Source organism: Natrix helvetica, assembly GCF_964273705.1.
Source record: "Natrix helvetica genome assembly, chromosome: 1".
Taxonomy (NCBI): domain Eukaryota; kingdom Metazoa; phylum Chordata; class Lepidosauria; order Squamata; family Natricidae; genus Natrix; species Natrix helvetica.
This window is the reverse complement of record NC_138548.1, coordinates 339392390-339398310: the sequence shown is the minus strand read 5'-3', so window position 1 is coordinate 339398310 and position 5921 is coordinate 339392390. Positions and strand designations below refer to the sequence as shown.

Sequence of the window (5921 nt, the reverse complement as noted above, 5' to 3'; positions counted from 1 at the left end):
ATCGAAGTGCAGGTAAATTTGCTAACTACGGTTGGAGTGGATGTGGGAGTTGACTTGCATTTATTTATTTATTTATTTATTATTTATTACTTGAACTTATTAGTCGCCCCCTCTCCCCACAGGGACTCGGGGCGACGTACAAAAGTATTATATAGCGTACAGAGGAGGTAAGAATAAATAAATAAGTTACAATACCTAAAAAAGTTAAAACCTCAGTGAAATTAACGGAGATCCGCAGTGAAAATAATTGAATTCATTGCGAGCGAAATCAAAACCACCGTGTTTTCCAGAATTATTGCAAAGAATTTAAAGGTGTGCCTAATAATCGATGAAGCCTCAACACTTTCAATGAAAGCAGTCCTGATAGTTTTTGTTAGATTGAGGATCCAGAATGCCCAGCAACCATTTTCGTTGAGCTTTTGGAATTAGAGAAACAAGATGCAGAAACCATATGTTCTCCAGCGATGGGAAGCTTGCGTAAAGATGGGTTTACCACCGAATATCTCCAGAAGAATTTAATCTCTGTCTGCTCCGATGCCAATTTTATACTTGGAAGAAAATCTGGAGTCAGCACCCGAATAGCTCAAGACTTCCCAAACATCGTAATCTGGCACTGCTTGAATCTCCGCCACCAATTTGTGCTGGATGATGCAATAAGAGAAATAAAGCAACTCAACCACTTCAAGATCTTCCTTGTTAAAATACACACCACCTTCCACAAATCCTGCAAGAGCCAGAATGACCTTTTCCAAATCTCTGAACAATTGGGCATTGAAATTGTGAATATTGGCAGAGTTTTGGGACCAAGATGGGCTGCCTGTAGTTTAAGGGCAACCATGGCTGTGTGGCGTGCTTATCCAGTGCTACATAAGTTTTTTCTGGGCAATGAAAGATTCCCAGGCATGGCTTCCCATTTTGAAAATCTAAATTTTTTGAAGGATTGGGCCCTCATGATAGATATTCTATATGAGATTTCTCATCTGTCAAATGCCCTGCAGGGGAGAGACACAGATATCATCAAGGCTGAAAAGCTTTTGAAGTGCTTAGACAGAGAAAGGGCACATATGAAAACAACATTGATGCAATGCTAAAAACACAAGCCTTCAAAAACATCAATTTAACTCCAAATCAACAATTTGTTGCCCTTTCTCCTGACAAGATTCAGTCAAGCATCATCACCAATTTGAAGAAAAGGCTGATGAATTGTGACCATCTAAAAACAGGTAGCCAATTGCCAGCCGCAAACAAGTTACACTTTATCACATATTTGGAGCCAGATTACTGGAACATTGAAGATGTAGTTGTTCCATGGGCTGAGGTAGAGGCAGCATTGTTTGAATTTGGCCAAATTTTTAATTACGAAATTAATTTGAACGACTACAGAGATTTTTTGGAAAATGTGCTAAAAAATTCAAACAAATACAAAATTCCTGACGGTATCAGAAAAGCTAGAGATATTGTCAGGACAATTGCTGTTAGTTCAGCAGAGGCAGAAAGGGGGTTCTCAAAAATGAACTTCATATGTTCAGAGCAAAGAACCCGCCTAATTGTTCCAAACATAAATAATCCGATGGCGATAATGATGGTGATGGTGATGCCTTGGTAAGGCCACACTTGGAATACTGCATTCAGTTTTGGTCACCACGATGTAGAAAAGATGTGGAGACTCTGGAGAGAGGGCAGAGAAGAGCAACAAAGATGATTAGGGGACTGGAGACTAAAACATATGAAGAACGGTTGCAGGAACTGGGTATGTCTAGCTTAAGAGAAAGAAGGACTAGGGAAGACATGATAGCAGTGTTCCAATATCTCAGGGGTTGCCACAAAGAAGAGGGAGTCAAACTATTCTCCAAAGCACCTGAGGGTAGAACAAGAAGCAATGGGTGGAAACTAATCAAGGAGAGAAGCAACTTAGAACTGAGGAGAAATTTCCTGACAGAACAATTAATCAGTGGAACAGCTTGCCTCCAGAAGTTGTGAATGCCCCAACACTGGAAGTCTTTAAGAAGATGTTGCATAGCCATTTGTCTGAAACGATATAGGGTTTCCTGCTTAGGCAGGAGGTTGGACTAGAAGACCTCCAAGGTCCCTTCCAACTCTGCTATTGTATTGTATTTTATTTTATTATAAGTGTTGTTGGCATGCCTGTTTAGAGATGGGACCCAATTCCTGCAGTGAAAAAGTGGCTCAGAGCGCACCATCACACGGCTGATGATCCACGAATAAAGACCAAGAAAGCTGCAACTGAGGAGTCTGAAAGCCTAAGAACAATATGGAAATATCAACAACCAGAAAACCAATAACTCAAGTAAGTACTTGCGTGTACAGTATTTATTTATTTATTTATTTATTTATTTATTTATTTATTTATTTATTTATTTATTTATTTATTTATTTATTATTCATGCTTCTAGACCGCCCCCTCTCCCAAAAGGGACTCGGGGCGGTGTACAGTCCATGCAAAATATATCAAAATACAATAAAAATTGAATATGTACAGTTGGAATGGAGGAGGTTAAAAATGGAATTAAAAGAACTGTACAAGCAATATATATAAATATAGGATTTTGAACCCCTAAAACACACACAATAAGTTAAAAACAATACCCCTAAAATAACCAGTTAATACATTTGCCAGGAGGGACAGTTGTAATTATGCCAGGCCTGCTAATCGGAACAGGTGAGTCTTCAATTTTTGCCGGAAGGAGCGGAGGTCAGTAGTGGTTCTAATGTCGGGTATCTCTTTCATTGTGTTATTCTTATGTAAGGTATAAGTGCATGCAATTAAAATCTTACTTTCTGTGTCTCTTCTTTGTGCAGGTTATTGGAGCAAAGTGGTAAGGTGGTGGTGTACAGAAGACCGGCGAGGCAGCTAATCTTCCCTCTGTAAGTAGCTGTCTTTATTGCTGGGTGTGCTGGGTTCATCCTTAATATAGTAAGTGCAAGTGATTAAAGTCCTCCTTTCTGTGTCTCTTCTTTGTGCAGGTTATTGGAGAAAGGTGGTGAGGTGGTGGTGCAGAAGATGGAGAAAAGGACAGTAATCTTCCTTTTCTATTATTTTGTGTGCTTGTTTCATCCTAATGCAGTGCATGCGATTAAAGTCTTCCTTTCTGTGTCTCTTCTTTGTGCAGGTTATTGGAGCAAGGTGGTGAGGTGGTAATGCAGAAGACGGGCAAGGCAGTAATCTTCCCTCTGTAAGTAGCTGTCTTTATTGTTTGTCTGCTGGTTTCATCCTAATGCAGTGCATGCCATGGAAGAGTTCATTTATTTTTTTATTTTTTTTATTTAAAACAAACACAATCCTTCTTTACATGCTGTAGAAAGTGTATCAGTTAATTACAAAAAGACTTTCGTGCATCTCTTCCACAGTCAACAAACATAATACGTATTAACTCAAGCATTTTAACTCAAATATTTAAACATGTCATCATCATATCTCCCTTTTCATTTGACTATAATTGTTTAAGTGTCCTTCATCATAAAATATACCAAAGTTTAATACATAACTATATACTGGCATTTCATTTAATATTTCTAAAATCCTCCACTAACACTAAATCCTTATGACCTATTCTCGCTAAACATCCATAATATTTAATAACAAAGTTTTCTAATCCTCCTTTTCAAATCACTGTTAACATTTACATCCAGTTTTTATATTATACCCATATTTATATATAAGTTGTTATTCTTATCCCTCCTTTATTTGACTATATCCTGTATCATAAAATTTCCCCCCTAATAATCAAAACTTTAACTGTATCTAAGTTGATTCCCTTTTTTATTAACCAATTATTATTATTATTATATCTTAAAGATAACAATTATATAAGCAACAGATTGCATCTGATCTAATGAAATGGGAAAATTTACAATTATCAATGATAGGGAGAATTTCTACAATGAAACTGAACATTTTACCTAGAATTTTATATCTGTTCCAGACAATTACAATTAGACTAGGGAAAAATTATTTTGATGAATTAAATAAAATAGTATTGTTCATTTGGCATGGGGAAAAAGCAAGAATAAAATTAAAGTTGTTACAAGATGCTAGAACAAGAGGAGGCATGGGCCTACCCAATTGGGAACTATATCACCAGGTAACTAGCTTGATGTGGGTTAAGGAGTGGATAACAGTAAGGAATTCCAGACTACTGACATTAAAAGGACATGACCTATTGTTGGGATGGCATGCTTTTTTATGGTATAAAGGTACTAAAACACAGGGTTATTTTAGAAGACATTACTTAAGGGAGGCTTTGTTATTGAATTGGGAGAAGATTGAAAAGCAATTTTACTTAAAAATTCCAGTCTGGCTATCAACTATTGAAGCTTTTCCTTATCAAATAATATACAAAAAGGAACAAACGGTTAGATATGGTGAAATTTTGAATGCAGATGGTAAACTTAAATCATGCAAGAGCTGAAACAGGAAGGAGTTGAAATGAATTGGTTTTCATATGTGCAAATACAATCTAGATATGATAAAGACTGTAAAATGGAAGGTTTCTATGATAAAAAAACTGAGTTAGATAAAATCTTGACAGGTACGGATGAAAAAATAATTAAAAAACTATATGAACATTTACTAGAGGTTAAACTAAAAGAAGAACAAGTTAAAGAACTTATGATAGCTTGGGGGAAAAATTTTGGACCTGGGATTGAATTAGAGAAATGGGAGAAATTGTGGTCCCAAAATTATAAAATGACAATGTCAACAGCTTATAAGGAAAATTTGTATAAGATGTTTTACAGGTGGCATCTACCCACAACGAGAATAGCAAGAATGTTCAAGAACAAATCTGAAAAGTGTTGGAAATGTCATCAGACACCGGGATCATACTACCACATATGGTGGACTTGCCAAGAAGCTAAAAGGTATTGGACTAAAATCCACACATGGTTGGAGAAAATGACACAGAAACGCATAGACTTTAAACCAGAGACTTTTTTATTGGGTATTATACCAGATACATAAGATTTGGGACTTGTTTTATCAAGGGATACAATTACCATAATTTTGAATTGTAATAATAAAATGTGCTAGGAGATATTATAAAGACATATTACTCTTATACAGACTGTATAGATTTATAATAATGTAATGGAATATTGGTATATACATATGAATTGAATATATAGATTTTATAGATTTATAACAAAGTAATAAAATATTGGTATATATATGAACTAAATATTTAGAACATCTTGTTTAAAATGAAGAAATAATAATTGTAGAACATATGAGACACAATGATGAAGATGTATTTATATACATTTGATAGATATTTTATGATTTTACATAAAATAAAAGTAATGATACACAAATATAAAATGTTGGTGATTCCTTTTTTTCTTATATACTGTAAGAAATATCAGAATAAGATAGATGATACTATAAAGATATGTTATTATTTAATAGATTTATAATGATGTAACAGATAGTTAGCATACATATGAATATAACCTTTAGAATACATGTTTAAAAGGAAGAAATTATAACACAGCATTATATGAATATATGATTTACAATGATAAACGTACTAAGGTATATTGGGTTGATAACTATTGATTTTATATGCAACCAAAAGTGATGACGCATAAATGTTTGTGACCAAACGACATGCTAAATAGATATGTAACTGATGATATTTTTATGTATGTTTTTGTTTGTTTTAAAAGAAAAAAAAAAGAAAAAGAAAAAAAGAATTTAAAATTCTCACCAAACAACATGCCTCTCTCCTGCCCTTGCATTATGGAGCTGTCTGCCATTTCAGCAGCCTAATGTCTGACTCAGGGGCTTTTCCCCAGATCACCAGAGACTTTGTAGGTGTCTCTGGGATCAGCAGGATATACCCCTAACTATCACCGTCTCTACGTGAAGGGTTAGGTCCGATTGGACCGTCCCGCAACCAGAA

The 5921-nt window shown here is 35.1% G+C and overlaps 1 long non-coding RNA gene across 1 annotated transcript; it reads left to right on the top strand.

The window, feature by feature from the left end:
* Positions 1-225: 225 nt before the first annotated feature.
* On the top strand, positions 226-4885 carry LOC309383428. The gene is made up of 5 exons (XR_014173836.1): positions 226-1223; positions 2154-2308; positions 2821-2886; positions 2986-4103; positions 4748-4885. It is a non-coding gene; the product is annotated as an uncharacterized lncRNA (long non-coding RNA).
* Positions 4886-5921: the final 1036 nt, after the last annotated feature.